This window comes from Petromyzon marinus, unplaced genomic scaffold, assembly GCF_048934315.1.
Source record: "Petromyzon marinus isolate PM22_M1 ecotype Great Lakes invasive population unplaced genomic scaffold, UKy_Petmar_22M1.pri1.0 PM_G_Scaffold_14, whole genome shotgun sequence".
In the NCBI taxonomy this organism is placed as follows: domain Eukaryota; kingdom Metazoa; phylum Chordata; class Hyperoartia; order Petromyzontiformes; family Petromyzontidae; genus Petromyzon; species Petromyzon marinus.
The window spans coordinates 401,654-419,259 of NW_027422695.1; the positions used below are offsets into that span (position 1 = coordinate 401,654).

Genomic DNA, 17,606 nt, shown 5'->3' on the forward strand with positions numbered 1-17,606 from the left:
AAGACGGCGCTGCGGGTGTAGATGTTGGTGTTGGTGAGTGACGGTGAAGTGGAGGTGATGATGGTGTGGAGGTGATTGTGATGTGTGGGTGTGATAGTTTGAGTGTTGTTCGTGTGTGTGGAGAGGGTGGGTGATGGTGTGGAGGTGATTGTGATGTGTGGGTGTGATAGTTTGAGTGTTGTTCATGTGTGTGGAGGGTGGGGGGTGATGGTGTGGAGGTGATTGTGATGTGTGGGTGTGATAGTTTGAGTGTTGTTCGTGTGTGTGGAGGGGGGTGGGTGATGGTGTGGAGGTGATTGTGATGTGTGGGTGTGATATGTGATGTTGGAAGGGGCACTGCGGAGGTGAGATGTTAACTACCTCGCCAGGTATACAGAACGTCGTGGGTTCGATCCCGACCCCGACGACGCCTGCTGTGTATTTGGAGTTTGTGGTGTCTCTCTCTGTGTGGTGAGATGTTAACTACCTCGCCAGGTGTACAGGAAGTCGTGGGTTCGATCCCGACCCTGACAATGCCTGCTGTGTATTTGGAGTTTGCGGTGTCTCTCTCTGTGTGGTGAGATGTTAACTACCTCGCCAGGTGTACAGGAAGTCGTGGGTTCGATCCCGACCCTGACGATGCCTGCTGTGTATTTGGAGTTTGCGGTGTCTCTCTCTCTCCCCGTGGTCACGTAGATTTTTCTCCGGCTCCGGCTTTCCCTCCACATTTATATAATCAACGTGGGTTTAGAGTATTTGGCTGCTATACATTTCCACGTGAATGAGCCACTTTGTTGAGCTATAATTTGTGGCCAGGTCGCTTCTGAAAAAGACAGCTCGGTGGGATTTACCTTGTTAAATAAATACTGTATAGTAATTTACCGTCTATTGGAACCCCACTTCTCTGCTTTCTCTATGTGCTGTGAAGAAGGGCCATTGCCTGAAACATCACCAGTAAATATACCCTTTCTTTTTAAGGTGACAGTCCTCTTGACGAATATGTTGAAGTTTATTCGTGACACCACTGCCAATGCAGCAGCGTCGCCGCCACGTACATTTTAGACCGATATCATTAGACTTGGCTCACCGTCTCCGCTGTGTGCAGGAATGCTCCAAGAGGAAGCGGGCCGGGGTGAGTGTGGGAGTGAGGAGCGGACGCAGGCCCTGCTGGTGAGCGACTGCCTGCCGTGCGGAGGGTGTCCGTCGGCGGGTGAGCGCGTGCTCATGGCTCAGCGGAATCCCAAGCAGCTGATGGACGTGCTGCACCCGCCAGAGGTGACGATGCTCTGGGGGAAACCACGACTACATTCGCACAACTGTAAACACACACTCGGTCACCTGCGCAGCTACGAACACTGCAACAGCAGCAGCCGCCGTTCGCCACTAAGCGGCGGCGATGTCACCACTGCGTCCTGCGCCAGGCCGGGTGCACGTTGAGGACGCGTGAAGTGTCGAAGGCTCGCTGACGGGAGCTCACGGAACAGACCCAGGTGGTACCGTGGGTTGACTGGCTGAGGCGATTGGTAGATGCACCACCAGCTGCGTGCCGCCTACCGTACCCAAACTCGCTGCATTTTAGCCGCCCCTCTCGCTCCACTCGTCGTTCCCGCTCGTCGTTGTGAGCGTCGCTCCTCCGCCCTCCGTTGTTGTCGGAGGGCGACCGCCTCCAACCGCCCGGCTACACATACATCCGCGTGTGTACGTACGGTGACGTGCGCAAAGACAAATACCCCACCCGTGGCGTTGACGGGCCTTTGGGGCGAGCGCCGTGAAGACCGGCACGGCGCGCGAGGCAAACGTTTACCACGCACCGCACCGGGGCGCTCGTTCTAAGAGTCGGCCGAGGGGAGGCCCGGGACCGGTTCGCGTCTGTCGTCACCGAGGTTGGCCGCGAGCGAGAATCGATCCCGGGTCACGGGGGGGGCCTCGTCGACGCGGTGCGTGAACCGCCGCGCCGCCGCTCGCCGCTACGCCGACCCGAACGCGCCCCAAACGCGACCGCCGCCTACGCCGCCGCCCCGTGGACTCGCGAGCGCCGAAGGCCGCGTCGGCCGAGTGGCTGGCGTGGCTGGCGGCGCTGCGTGGACGCGGCGGAGAAGGCACGCAGACTCACGGAGCTTCCTGCACGGCCTGGGTGAGGGGCCCTCGATCGCAACTCGCACGGACACACCCCCTCACTCACTCACTCACACCTCCTCACTCACTCATACTCACTCACTCACACCTCCTCACTCACTCACTCACACTCACTCACACCTCCTCACTCACACACACTCACACCCCCTCACTCACACCCCCTCACTCACTCACACTCACATCTCCTCACAACAACAACAACCGCCATTCGCCACTAAGTGGCGGTGACGTCACCACGACGCTTGTGCCAGGCTATGTGCACCCTGAGGCCACGTGAAGTGTCGAACGCCCGCTGGCAGGAGGTCACGGGGCAGACCCAGGTGCCACGGGTCGACTGACTGAGATGACTGGCTGATGCACCACCTGTGCCCCCTACTGTGCCAACCTGCTGTGCTTTAGCCACCCGACGCTCCGCTCGCTGTTGTGAGCGTCGCTCCTCCGCCCTCCGTTGTTGTTGGAGGGCGACTGCCTCCAACTGCCCAGTAGCATCCTTCACGAGTCTCCTCCACAGAGGCCGATCTTGACACCGCTGGTACCAGTCATCGGCAAGTCCACTCAGCTCCACGTCCTCCTGTACCACATCACTCCATCTCTTCTCTAGCCCGTGCCGCGCCCGCTTAGCCCCCTCAATCCGGCCAAACAAAAGCTGTTTCGGCATGCGGTGGCTGGGCATGCGGGCTACATGATCCAGCCATCGCAGCCTTGCCTGCCGGAGGAGCTCACCGATGGGACCCTGCCCAGATCTTTCAAGGATTTGTGAGCTCCTCACACAATCCAGTCTGGTTAAACCCAGGATGGATCGTAGGCAGGCCAGCCTAAATGTTTCTAACCGGCAAAGATGTTCCATTAGGGGGGTCCACGTTTCGCAAGCGTAGAGAAGGGAGGGAATGACCGTGGCCGAGAAGACCTGAAGCTTAGTGCGGAGCGACAGACCAGGTAGCTTCCACACAGCGTTACGCAACCGATGAAAAGATATTGCCGCTCGACTGATTCGGAGTGAGACCTCTGCTGTTAAACTGGAGCCAGTCATAAGCACACTGCCCAGGTATGGGAAACTCTCCACTCTCTCCACAACTGCCCCATCACCGATTGGGAGTTGTGGGGGTGGAGTGTCCGATGGTACAAAATACCCAGGCAGGTGCTTAGTTTTGGTGGGGCTGATGGTAAGGCCCCACCTCTTAGTGGCATGCTCCAGTCTCAGCAGCAGCGTCTCCAACTCCTCCTCTGACTGAGCAGCTATTACCAAGTCATCAGCATACATAACGTGGTTGAGCAATAGGGAGCCATCCCTTGACCGCACCCGGGCATCGATTAACCTCCCATTATATCTGTACCACATGGAGATTCCCCTGGTACAGCTATTGAAGGCTTCACGAACTACGTGGTCAAAATAGATGTTAAATAATGTGGGAGCCAGAGGACATCCCTGTCGCACCCCAAGGTGTACAGGGAATGGCTATGACTCCCGGCCACGTAGTTTTACCCGGGCCCGGTCACCATCATGAAGGTCCTTAATGATCGTGAGCAGAGGGTCAGGTACTCCAAAAAGCACGAAGATAGACCCAGAGCCCAGGCCTACTGATGGTATCCTAGGCCTTGACCAGGTCAATAAAGCAGAGATGTAGGTCTTGTTGGAATTCCCTACACCTCTGCTGTAGCAGACGGACAGAAAATATGGCATCTGTGCAGGACCGCCCTTTCCTGAAACCGCATTTTGGCTCCGCAAGCCTCTCCTCAGCGTGCCTGGCAAGGCGATGCTGAATAGTCCTTGCCAGGACCTTTCCCGGCACACTGAGGAGTGAGATGCCCCTGTAGTTGTTACAGTCTGTGCGGTCCCCCTTCTTAAAAAGGGGGACCACCAGGGCATCCTTCCAATGCTGCGGAACCCGTCCAGTGGTCCAGACTGTTGTTATGATGTCATATAGGGCAGTCTGTGCACAAACGCCACCCTCCCTCAGCATTTCGCTTGGGAGATCATCTCTGCCCGCTGCCTTTCCTGGTCTCAGACTCCGGATCGCCTTCAATACTTCCTCAGCAGATGGCACCTCAGCCAGCCACTCACAGGGGGTGACTTCATCCAATATTTGAGGCACCGCAGCCTCAGCAGGGTCATCCTCACTTTGTGCCACGATGTTTTCCTGGCTGCGGGATTTTCCCTCCCCCAGGACCTCACAGAAATGCTCAGCAAATCTGCTAACCTGTTCCTGGGGGTCGGAAATTGGATCACCGTTTTTTCCCCTAATGATGGTAATAGGTGTGGCGCTGCAGGTTACTTTTTTGATGGAGTTAAATAGAGATTTGTGATCACGGGCCACTGAGGCAGACTCCATCTCCTCAGCAACCCGCGACCACCACCCATCCTTGCAGCGCCTCACGGCTCTCCGTACCTCCGAGCGAAGGCTGCGGTAAGCCTCCTCATTCTCTGACGTGGGATTCTGTAGCCGATGACAGTGGGCCTGTCGCTTTTTCTCAACCATCGTGAACAACTCCTCTGTCATCCAGGGTGTCTGGGGAGGTCTGGACCGCGTACCCAAAGCAGCCATTGCAGCTGCATGAGTCACAGTCCTAAACCTCGCCCATTTACCCTCGACATCAGGAGGAGTCGGGGACGATGCCAATCCCAGCCGCAAGCGATGATGAAATTCTCGCTTGCAACTTTCATCAGATAACTGAGACCAGGCCACTTTAGGTTGGAATGGGGTCCTGGGTGTACACCCTACACCGGAGTGGAAGAATGGCAGGCGCATCTTACAGATGACTAGTCGATGGTCAGAGGGCAGATCAGCTCCACGGTAGGTCCTGGTGTCAAGGACATGGGCTCGCATTCGCTGGTCCGTCACTATGTAGTCCAGCAGATGTTCTTGCTTGGACCCGGCATGCATCCATGATGTTGTGTGGATGTGCCGATGCCGGAACAGCGTGTTGGTAATTACAAGCCCATGGGCTGCACAAAAATCTAGCAGCCTCCTACCGTTGTTATTGAGCTGATCTGGCCCATGCCCTCCAATCACTCCAGACCAGGTGCCAGTATCATGACCAACTCGGGCATTGAAGTCACCCAACATGATGACTCTATCCCGAGGGGCCACTTTAGCCAGCACCTGTGACAGGAGGTCATAGAAGGCATCTGACTCATCGGCTTTGCCTGCATCCCTCCATGGATGTTCATCTTCGGTGGGGGCATAAGTAACCACGACCACCATTCCTCGCCTCCGGTTGATGGGAAGGCGAGCCCAAAGTAGCCTGGGGCTTACAGCTTCCCACACCTCACCGCCACGCTCCCACGCCCCCTTCATTCTTTTGTTCAAAAGAAGACCCACACCCTGTTGTTTGGCAGTCTGCTGCCCCGAGTAGAGGACTGTCCACCCCTCATGGTGGCAGGAGCCAGAGCCGGTCCACCGGACCTGAATGCCGCATAGATCCAGGCGGTACCGGTCCAGCTCCCGACAGAGGAGTGGCAGCCTCTCCTCTGCAGTGAGCGTTCGAACATTCCACGTGGCCAACCGTAGTGGCTTTTCGTTGTTTCTGGAGTAGCCCCGAGGGTAGGTATTCAATCTCCTGGCTCCGCCAATTGGGGTTTGGCCAGGAGACGTCATAGACGCCTGGCCCCCCGGGGCCTCCGGCACAAGCTTAGTTGTTACATATTTCAGTTTAATTCGTAGTTTCGTGGTAATTAATTGAAGGTGGAGGGGTTACCAGCCCCTCGCACCCGTCCAGAGCCCCCGTTTAGCCCCTGTGGTGGACACATATGCCTTGAGGGGAGGAGCCAATCAAAATTGGATCTCCCCCCACAGCGCTGTCCATGACAGAGTTGCCCGTCCGGCACCGCGAGGAGGTAGGGGGTTGTTTTGCCGGACACATCTCCTCACTCACACTCACTCACACTCACACCTCCTCACTCACACCTCCTCACTCACTCACACCCCCTCACTCACTCACTCACACACTCACACCCCCTCACTCACACACTCACACCTCCTCACTCACACCCCCTCACTCACACCTCACTCACTCACTCACACCTCCTCACTCACTCACACCTCCTCACTCACTCACTCACACCTCCTCACTCACACCCCCTCACTCACACCCTCACTCACTCACACTCACACCTCCTCACTCACTCACACCTCCTCACTCACACCCCCTCACTCACACACTCACACCTCCTCACACACTCACACCTCCTCACTCACTCACACTCACACCCCCTCACTCACACCCCCTCACTCACACCTCCTCACTCACACCTCCTCACTCACTCACTCACACCTCCTCACTCACACCTCCTCATTCACACCTCACTCACACCTCCTCACTCACACCCCCTCACTCACACCCCCTCACTCACATCCCCTCACTCACACCCCCTCACTCACACCCCCTCACTCACACCTCCTCACTCACACCCCCTCACTCACACCTCCTCACTCACACTCCCTCACTCACACCCCCTCACTCACACCTCCTCACTCACACCTCCTCACTCACACCCCCTCACTCACACTCCCTCACTCACATCCCCTCACACTCCCTCACTCACACCTCCTCACTCACACCTCCTCACTCACACTCCCTCACTCACATTCCCTCACACTCCCTCACTCACACCTCCTCAATCACACTCCCTCACTCACATCCCCTCACACTCCCTCACTCACACCTCCTCACTCACACCTCCTCACTCACACCCCTTCACTCACACCTCCTCACTCACACCTCCTCACTCACACCCTCACTCACACCTCCTCACTCACACTGGCTCACTCACACCTCCTCCTCCAAACACGGCGATTTGAGTTGATGCCAAAGAGCTCCATTTTGGTCTCATCTGATCACAACACTTTCACCCAGTTGTCCTCTGAATCATTCAGATGTTCATTGGCAAACTTCAGACGGTCATGTATATGTGCTTCTTGAGCAGGGGGACCTTGCGGGCGCTGCAGGATTTCAGTCCTTCACGGCGTAATGTGTTACCAATTGTTTTCTTGGTGACTATGATCCCAGCTGCCTTGAGATCATTGACAAGATCCTCCCGTGTAGTTCTGGGCTGATTCCTCACCGTTCTTATGATCATTGAAACTCCACGAGGTGAGAACTTGCATGGAGCCCCAGGTCGAGGGAGTTTGACAGTTCTTTTGTGTTTTTCCATTTGCGAATAATCTCACCAACTGTTGTCACCTTCTCACCAAGCTGCTTGGCAATGGTCTTGTAGCCCATTCCAGCCTTGTGTAGGTCTACAATCTTGTCCCTGACATCCTTGGAGAGCTCTTTGGTCTTGGCCATGGTGGAGAGTTTGGAATCTGATTGATTGATTGCTTCTGTGGACAGGTGTCTTTTATACAGGTAACAAGCTGAGATTAGGAGCACTTCTTTTAAGAGTGTGCTCCTAATCTCAGCTCGTTACCTGTATAAAAGACACCTGGGAGCCAGAAATCTTTCTAATTGAGAGGGGTCAAATACTTATTTCCTTCATTAAAATGCAAATCAATTTATAACATTTTTGACATGCGTTTTTATGGATTTTTTGGTGTTATTCTGTCTCTCACTGTTCAAATTAACCTACCATTGCAATTATAGACTGATCATTTTTTTGTCAGTGGGCAAACGTACAAAATCAGCAGGGGATCAAATACTTTTTTCCCTCACTGTAAGTGGATGAGTGGGTGGGTGGGCGGGTGGGTGAGTGGTGGGTGAGTGGGTGGGTGAGTTAGTGGGTGAGCGGGTGGGCGAGTGAGTAGTTGAGTGGGTGTGCGGGTGGGTGAGTGAGTGGGTGAGCGGGTGGGTGAGCGGGTGGGCGAGTGAGTAGTTGAGTGGGTGAGCGGGTGGGTGAGCGGGTGGGTGAGTGGGTAAGTGAGTGAGCCTTACCTGCAGCATGGGTGGACAGCAGCTCGGCCGTCACCAGCGAGTGAGTGAAGTGGAAGAGGGACGACGTGAACTCCTCCTCCTCCGCAGCTGCCCACCGTGCACACGAGGCCACCGCGGGGTTCACCGCGGGGTTCACCGCGGGGTTCACCGCGGGGTTCACCGCGTTCTACTAAAGCAAACTAAAACTGCCTTTTATTTGACCAGGCAAGGCCCCGGTGAGTTGCTGTGCAGCGCTGTTTTAGAAGCGACCCCGGCCACCGCAAATGACAGCCCCACGAAGTGGGCCGCTGTCGTTGCCGCGTCAAGAAGCGTGAACAACAATAATGTTGCATCGGAGGGGATGGTGCTCGTAACGTTACAAAAGAGGGCAGAATGAAAGTTCTCGATTTGAAGCTTTCGTGACTGCAAGGATCCACGCTCTTTGGTTCTATTCGGTAAAGTCACGTAGGTAAAAAAATTTTAAACAAAAATCACGACGTTTCAGGCCACAACACAAGCGGCCTTCATCAGGTGACAGTCTGGTCCCTTCAGCTGATGAAGGCCGCTTGTGTTGTGGCCGAAACGTCGTGATTTTTGTTGTTTTCATTTTTTACCTACGTGACTTTACCGAATAGAACCAAAGAGTACAGAATGAAAGTGTTAATCTTTTTTTAAAAAATAAACTTTTTTGGAAGTGTTGCATTCACAACTTTTGCTCAAATTTTTTTTGTTATTCATGGCAACCCATTTTTCTAACCATCCATCCGTTTGGCGTTAAAAACCATTTAACGCTACTGCTACCTCACACCTCCAATGTGCACGGTTGGTTACGTACAATGCGAAATACGTTCAACATACACACATACCCTCTTGTGTCCATCTAATTCATTGACTGAAGTGTAAGTGTGATTATAAATGCATTCTTTGTTAAGTAAAAATAAACACAATTTTAATAATTTTAATCAGAATGTCTTACTGACTGGCAATCATTACATACTTTATTAAAATCGATTTTTTTTATTTGTTCATTCATGCACCATTATGATTTTGTTGAGATCTCTGCTCCACATCTTAAACCACACATTTCTAACGTAATCCCCTTGTACTGCCGGTGTGCACAGAGGAGTGGAGGGATGGGGGGATTAAAATAACGTGCCCATTATTTCATCTGCTCCACCGCCGGGGGCAGCAGTGGTGGTGGTGCCCGGCACCAGCTGCAGGGTGACAGCCGCTCACTCAGCCAGCCACTCACTCAACCAGCCACTCACCCAGCCACTCACCCAGCCGCTCACCCAGCCACTCACCCTGCCACTCACCCAGCCACTCACCCACCCACTCACCCAGCCAGCCACTCACCCAGCCACTCACCCAGCCACTCACCCAGCCAGCCACTCATCCAGCCACTCACCCACCCACTTACCCACTCACCCACCCACCTACTCACCCACTCATCCACCCACCCACTCACCCACCAACTCACCCACCCACTCACCCACCAACCCACCCACCTACTCACCCACCCACTCACCCACCCACTCACCCACCCACCCACTCACCAACCCACTCACCCACCCAACTACTCACCCACCCACTCACCCACCCACCCACTCACTCACCCACTCACCCACCAAACCACTCACCCACCCACCTACTCACCCACTCATGGGTGAGTGGGTGGGTGGGTGAGTGGGTGGCTGCGTGGGTGAGTGAGTGAGGCGTGGATGGGTGGGTGGTTTGGTGAGCGGGTGGGTGGGTGGGTGAGTGAGTGGGTGGGTGAGTGAGTGGGTGAGGGAGTGAGTAGGTGGGTGGGTGGGTGGGTGAGTGAGTGGGTGTGTGAGTGAGTGAGTGGGTGGGTGGGTGAGTGAGTGGGTGGTGGTGATGCTGCCGCTGACGATGGTGACAATAATGATGTTGATTATGAGTTTCTCACACCATCAGCTTCAGCAGAATCATCAGCATCATCATCAGAATCATCAGCATCATCAGCATCATCATCAGCTTCATCATCAGCATCATCATCGGCTTCAGCAGAATCATCATCATCAGCATTATCGGCATCTTCATCGTCATCATCGTCATCACCGTCACTGCGGTGGTGGTGGTGGTGGTGGTGACGGTGTTTGTGAGCTGACTGTCACCATGGTGACGGTGGTGGTGGTGACGGTGATGGTGAGCTGACTGTCACCATGGTGACGGTGGTGGTGACTGTCACCATGGTGACGGTGATGGTGAGCTGTCTGTCACCATGGTGACGGTGGTGGTGGTGACGGTGATGGTAAGCTGACTGTCACCATGGTGATGGTGATGGTGGTGACGGTGGTGGTGGTGAGCTGACTGTCACCATGGTGACGGTGGTGGTGAGCTGACTGTCACCATGCTGATGGTGAGCTGACGGTGATGGTGAGCTGACTGTCACCATGGTGATGGTGAGCTGACGGTGATGGTGAGCTGACTGTCACCATGGTGGTGGTCAGCTGACTGTCACCATGGTGACGGTGGTGGTGAGCTGACTGTCACCATGGTGGTGGTGAGCTCACCATCACCATGGTGACGGTGGTGGTGAGCTGCTGATCGTCTTCGTGCCTTCAATGTCTCCCCCAGCTCCTCCACGACTTCCACCCCAAGAAGAAGCAGAAGACCAAAGGCGTCTACAAGGTGAGTGGCTGGTGAGCGGGCCGCTGGTTAGCAGGTGAGCGGGTGGGTGAATGGGTGGGTGGGTGAGAGGGGTGAGCAGGTGGGTGAGTGGGCAGGCGGGCGAGGAGGTGGGTAGATGAGCGGGCGAGCGAGCCGCGGGTGAGCGGGTGAGGAGGCGAGTGAGCGGGTGAGCAGGTGAGCTAAGTGGGTCTCATGGTGGTGGTGGTGGTGGTGATGGTGGTGGCGGCGATGATGATGGCTGTAGTGGGTCTCATGGTGGTGGTGATGATGATCATTTGACTGCTTCCCTCCCCCTCCCTCCCCCCCCTCCCCCCGTAGACGAAGAGCGGGCAGCCGCTGTGCACCAGCCAGATATTCGCGCAGGACGAGCACACGGCTCAGACGGAGCTCTTCTCTGCCAAGTTTGAGCTGGCGCGGAGCAGCGCTGCCAAGCGCAGGATGTCACTCAAACCCGTGTGGGTGCCCGCACGCTCACCCACCCACTCACTCGCTCACCCACTCACTCACTCACCCACTCACTCACTCACTCACCGACCCACTCACTCACCCACTCACTCATCCACTCACTCACCCACCCACTCACTCACCCACTCACTCACCCACCCACTCACTCACTCACCCACTCACTTACTCACCCACTCACTCACCCACCCACCCACTCACTCACCCACCCACTCACTCACCTGCCCACTCACTCACTCACCAACTCACCCGCCCACTCACCCACCCACTCACCTACCCACTCACCCACCCACCCACTCACCCACTCACTCACCCACTCACCCACCCACCCACTCACTCACCCACTCACCCACCCACTCACTCACCCACCCACCCACCCACTCACTCACTCACTCGCCCACCCACCCACACACTCACCCACTCACCCACCCACTCACTCACTCATCCACTCACCCACTCACCCACCCACTCACTCACTCATCCACTCACTCACCCGCCCACTCACTCACCCACCCACCCACCCACTCACTCACCCATTCACTCGCCCACCCACCCACACACACACTCTTCCACCCACTCGCCCACCCACCCACACACACACTCTTCCACCCACTCACCCACCCACTCACTCACCCACTCACTCGCCTACCCATCCACCCACTCACTCACCCACTCACTCACTCACCCACCCACTCACCTACCCACTCACCCACCCACCCACTCACCCACCCACCCACTCACTCACCCACTCACCCACCCACCCACTCACTCACCCACTCACTCACCCACCCACTCACCCACCCACTCACTCACTCATCCACTCACTCACCCGCCCTCACCCACTCACCCGCCCACCCACCCACACACACACTCTTCCACCCACTCACCCACCCACTCACTCACCCACTCACTCGCCTACCCACCCACTCACTCACCCACTCACCCACTCACTCGCCCACTCACCCACTCACTCACCCACAAACTCACCCACCCACCCGCTCATCCACTCACTCACCCGCCCCCTCTGACGTCGCGTGTGCGTGCGTGCGCGTGCGTGTGTCTACGTGTGTGTGTGTGTGTCTGCGTACGTGCGTGTGTGTGTGCATGTCTGTGTATCTGCGTGCGTGTGTCTGTGCATGTGTGTGTGTCTGCGTGCGTGTGCGTCTGCGTGCGTGCGTGTGTGTCTGTGCATGTGTGTGTGTCTGCGTGCGTGTGTGTGTGTGTCTGTGCATGTGTGTGTGTCTGCGTGCGTGTGTCTGTGCATGTGTGTGTGTCTGCGTGCGTGTGCGTGTGTGTGTGTGTCTGTGCATGTGTGTGTGTCTGCGTGCGTGCGTGTGTGCGTCTGCGTGCGTGCGTGTGTGTGTCTGTGCATGTGTGTGTGTCTGCGTGCGTGTGTGTGTGTGTGTCTGCGTGCGTGTGTGTGACTTTGTGTGTGTGTGACTGTGTGTGTGTGTGCTGCGCTCTTTTCAGGTTGGGGACAAATCTCTTCCAGAAGAATCCCAAGCACGTGTCGGTGCCGTCGGAGAGGTGAGCACCCCACACCGCTGATGGTGATGATGGTGTTGATGGTGTTGATGATGGTGTTGATGATGGTGTTGATGGTGTTGATGATGGTGTTGATGATGGTGTTGATGGTGTTGATGATGGTGTTGATGGTGTTGATGATGGTGTTGATGGTGTTGATGATGGTGTTGATGGTGTTGATGATGGTGTTGATGGTGTTTATGGTGTTGGTGTTGTTGATGGTGTTGTTGATGGTGTTGTTGATGGTTTTGATGTTGTTGATCGTGTTGATGGTGTTGATGCTATTGATAGTGTTGTTTATGGTGTTGATGTTGTTGATGTTGTTGATGTTGTTGATGGTATTGATAGTGTTGTTGATGTTGTTGATGGTGTTTTTGATGTTGTTGATGTTATTGATGGTGTTGTTGATGTTGTTGATGTTGTTGCAGCGGTATCAGCTACGAGACGCCGCTGTCACCTGTCCAGGTGGCAGCGCTCAGGGCGGAGAGAATCGCTAAGGAGAAGAAGCTGAGAGTGGGGGTGGGGGGGAGAGTGGGGGGAGAGTGGGGGGAGGGTGGGGGGAGAGTGGGGGGAGAGTGGGGCGATGGTGGGTGACTAAGTGCGTGGGTGAGTGGTGGGTGAATGGGTGAACATGCAAACACACATGGCTCTGATAATAACAATATGATGCATTGTCTTCAATAACAATGTAACTATTACACTAGGATGCATTGTCTTTAATAACAATGTAACTGTAACAATATGATGCATTGTCTTTAATAACAATGTAACTATAACACTAGGATACATTGTCTTCAATAACAATGTAACTATTACAATAGGTTGCATTGTCTTCAATAACAATGTAACTATTACAATATGATGAATTGTCTTCAATAACAATGTAACTATAACAATATGATCCATTGTCTTCAATAACATTGTAACTATAACACTAGGATACATTGTCTTAAATAACAATGTAACTATAACAATATGATGAATTGTCTTCAATAACAATGTAACTATAACAATAGGATGCATTGCCTTTAATAACAATGTACAGTGAGGGATAAAAGTATTTGATCCCCTGCTGATTTTGTACGTTTGCCCACTGACAAAAAAATGATCAGTCTATAATTTTAATGGTAGGTTTATTTGAACAGTGAGAGACAGAATAACAACAACAAAATCCAGAAAAAAAAGCATTTCAAAAATGTAATAAATGTATTTGCATTTTTATGAGGGAAATAAGTATTTGACCCCTCTGCAAAATATGACTTAGTACTTGGTGGCAAAACCCTTGTTGGCAATCACAGAGGTCAGATGTTTCTTGTAGTTGGCCACCAGATTTGCACACATCTCAGGAGGGATTTTGTGCCACTCCTCTTTGCAGATCTTCTCCAAGTCATTAAGGTTTCGAGGCTGACGTTTGGCAACTCGAACCTTCAGCTCCCTCCACAGATTTTCTATGGGATTAAGGTCTGGAGACTGGCTAGGCCACTCCAGGACCTTAATGTGCTTCTTCTTGAGCCACTCCTTTGTTGCCTTGGCCGTGTGTTTTGGGTCATTGTCATGCTGGAATACCCATCCACGACCCATTTTCAATGCCCTGGCTGAGGGAAGGAGGTTCTCACCCAAGATTTGACGGTACATGGCCCCGTCCATCGTCCCTTTGATGCAGTGAAGTTGTTCTGTCCCCTTAGCAGAAAAACACCCTCAAAGCATAATGTGTCCACCTCCATGTTTGACGGTGGGGATGGTGTTCTTGGGGTCATAGGCAGCATTCCTCCTCCTCCAAACACGGCGAGTTGAGTTGATGCCAAAGAGCTCCATTTTGGTCTCATCTTACCACAACACTTTCACCCAGTTGTCCTCTGAATCATTCAGATGTTCATTGGCAAACTTCAGATGGTCATGTATATGTGCTTTCTTGAGCAGGGGGACTTTGCGGGCGATGCAGGATTTCCTTCACGGCGTAGTGTGTTACCAATTATTTTCTTGGTGACTGTGGTCCCAGCTGCCTTGAGATCATTGACAAGATCCTCCCGTGTAGTTCTGGGCTGATTCCTCACCGTTCTCATGAGCATTGCAACTCCACGAGGTGAGAACTTGCATAGAGCCCCAGGCCGAGGGAGATTGACAGTTCTTTTGTGTTTCTTCCATTTGCGAATAATCGCACCAACTGTTGTCACCTTCTCACCAAGCTGCTTGGCAATGGTCTTGTAGCCCATTCCAGCCTTGTGTAGGTCTACAATCTTGTCCCTGACATCCTTGGAGAGCTCTTTGGTCTTGGCCATGGTGGAGAGTTTGGAATCTGATTGATTGATTGCTTCTGTGGACAGGTGTCTTTTATACAGGTAACAAGCTGAGATTAGGAGCACTCCCTTTAAGAGTGTGCTCCTAATCCCAGCTCGTTACCTGTATAAAAGACACCTGGGAGCCAAAAATCTTTCTAATTGAGAGGGGGTCAAATACTTATTTCCCTCATTAAAATGCAAATTAATTTATAACATTATTAACATGCGTTTTTCTGGATTTTTTTGTTGTTTTTCTGTCTCTCACTGTTCAAATACACCTACCATTAAAATTATAGACTGATAATTTCTTTATCAGTGAGCAAACGTACAAAATCAGCAAGGAATCAAATACTTTTTTCCCTCACTGTACCTGTCACCGGATAAGTAAGCTCTTGAGTGAAATAAAATTCCTTGGCTAAAAATCATTGCTAATCCCATTTTATAAGAATGCATTTTTCCTTGTGGGATGCTTTGGTCTCTAATTATATTCTACCAGGTTCAAAGCGTTTTTCCAAGGTGCATTTTTGTTCATAGGTTGCATTGAGCAATTCACACAGTTTTCCTGTGCAGCAGAAGTGTTATTTTTACATCACCATAATGATTTAGAAATACAATACTATGTTACTTGATGATGATGACGACGACAATGTTGATATGCAGTATTTACTTTTTTTAATGGAAAATAATACAAAAATAAAACTGAGACACCTTTATATATCATCATCATCATCAGCCATGGTCAATGAATGGAGGCCTCCCCAACCCACCACCTTTGACGATGCTATGATGTAATAATCCAACTATGACCTGCACACGAGCTGATTTCATTGCTCCATCTCCCAACTGATGCGTTACATTCTTTGACTGCCATGCCTGTTAACAATGGTTACTTTACAAATAATTCTGGTCCCACCATATGGTGTTGTTCAGGAGATTAATTTGCTAATTGACATTGTTTTGATCTCTCAGTTGTTCAGCAACAGCACTTGCATGTAACAACAATAATATATCTTCATCAACATCACGATACACTAAATATGAGCTTGGGTAAACAATGATCTTTTAATGATTTATATGTGCTGATCTCTCATTGCTTAGCTTTTTGAAAATGTGGAGGAAGATACCGTATTATAGACCAAAAAATATCCATAATATACAATCACAAAGCAAACATTGTGTGTCATTGCCGAGTACATGATATGAACTGGATAATGCAATAATTGATTCACATTCTAATACATACGTGTGCACATCTGTTAATATTTTTTTCACCTTGCGCAACAAATACGTTACAAATGTGAAATTTAATTTAGTATGCGTGGAGAACGTCTTTCACAACGTACGTAGCCAGCCGTGCTATAATCGGAGCTGCGACATGATTCCCTGATTGCATGTGCATCCATGTGTTGCTTTGTGCTCGGATTGCTTCTTTTTTCATCGTCAACAGTTACAACAATAAACGCACATCAGTGCTTTAATCAAGCATTCTTATTTTCAGTGGTCGTGGGTGCTGTGTCAAATTATTTCCATGCATTTAGGGCGATTTTAACTTGGGGACAAATGATCGGAGTAGGTTACATGTCAAGACGTTATGTAAAGACCGCGAAAGGTCGCTTAGTATATCAACTAAATGTTGCAAATTCTTGGTTCTTTCGGTAAAGTCACGTAGAAGGGAAACAATCAAATAATACAAATATAAAACAATAAAATTCTCTATTATTTTATTTTCTTCCCTTCTACGTGGTGGTGACTTTACCGAAAGAACCAAGAATATGAATCCCTGCAGTCCCGAAAGCTTTAAATCAACAATTTAAATGTTGCAAGTTTGACAAATGAAAGAAAGTAAATTGAGTTATGTAGAAAAAACAGCTTGCACAAGCTTCTGCCCACCCCCCAGCACACAAATCCTCCCAATCCCCCCCCCCCCCACTTCTCCCTTTCCACCTCCCCACCAGTATATAGCAGCCTATAAATGAAACATGCAAATAAAACAATATGCAGCAAAATCTTGGTTGCATGCTCGTTTCAAATTATTTGAATGATAAACAAAGCTTGGAGGGTTATTTTGCATTTTAGTAAATACCATAACCAAGCAAATGTGAAATAGAATTGAGAGTCAAATGACTTATCATCAAAGTCATTCTCTGTCCGCTTCTGGAAGAAGGCCTTCCAATGTCCATCTCTCAATTGTCTTGCGAGTGATCAGAAACAATGATCAGGAACGGAACTCACACTGACAAATCAAATGTAACAATCGCACACGTTGGGAATTTCACTGCGAGACAGAAAGCGGAACACAAAATGGATGGGCACAAGTGCGAGTAGAGCATATAAGTACAGTACAACAATGGATCCTTCAGCTGACCACCTTGCACCCCTGCAGCTGCCCATGCCAACCTGCTATGCGTGTGGTCAGCACTGCGCCAGCAACATCCAAGTTAAAACCTGATTATCTTCCAGGATTTGACTAGATCGGGTACATTCTGGGTTATTTGGGCATAGCTGCTGATGATGATGATGATTGAAAAGTTTTCATCCTGTGAACAAACGTAGCCCCCTATTATGGGAATGTGGAAATTTCACCTTGTTTGGTTGCTGGCATTGGTGATGAGAGTCACTCGATGCTTTTTACGTGAGCAAGAAAACACTTCGTATTTTTTTGACAAATTGTACGTGATTTAAATAATATGAACAAACTGCCTTGTATTCCTGGTTCTTTCGGTA

General features: G+C 51.5%; 1 long non-coding RNA gene across 1 annotated transcript; it reads left to right on the forward strand.

The window, feature by feature from the left end:
• Positions 1 to 10,955: 10,955 nt before the first annotated feature.
• LOC142910181 (uncharacterized) lies at positions 10,956 to 13,116 on the forward strand. Its single transcript, XR_012932797.1, has 3 exons — positions 10,956 to 11,072; positions 12,550 to 12,606; positions 13,032 to 13,116. It is a non-coding gene; the product is annotated as an uncharacterized LOC142910181 (long non-coding RNA).
• The last annotated feature ends 4,490 nt before the right edge of the window (positions 13,117 to 17,606 follow it).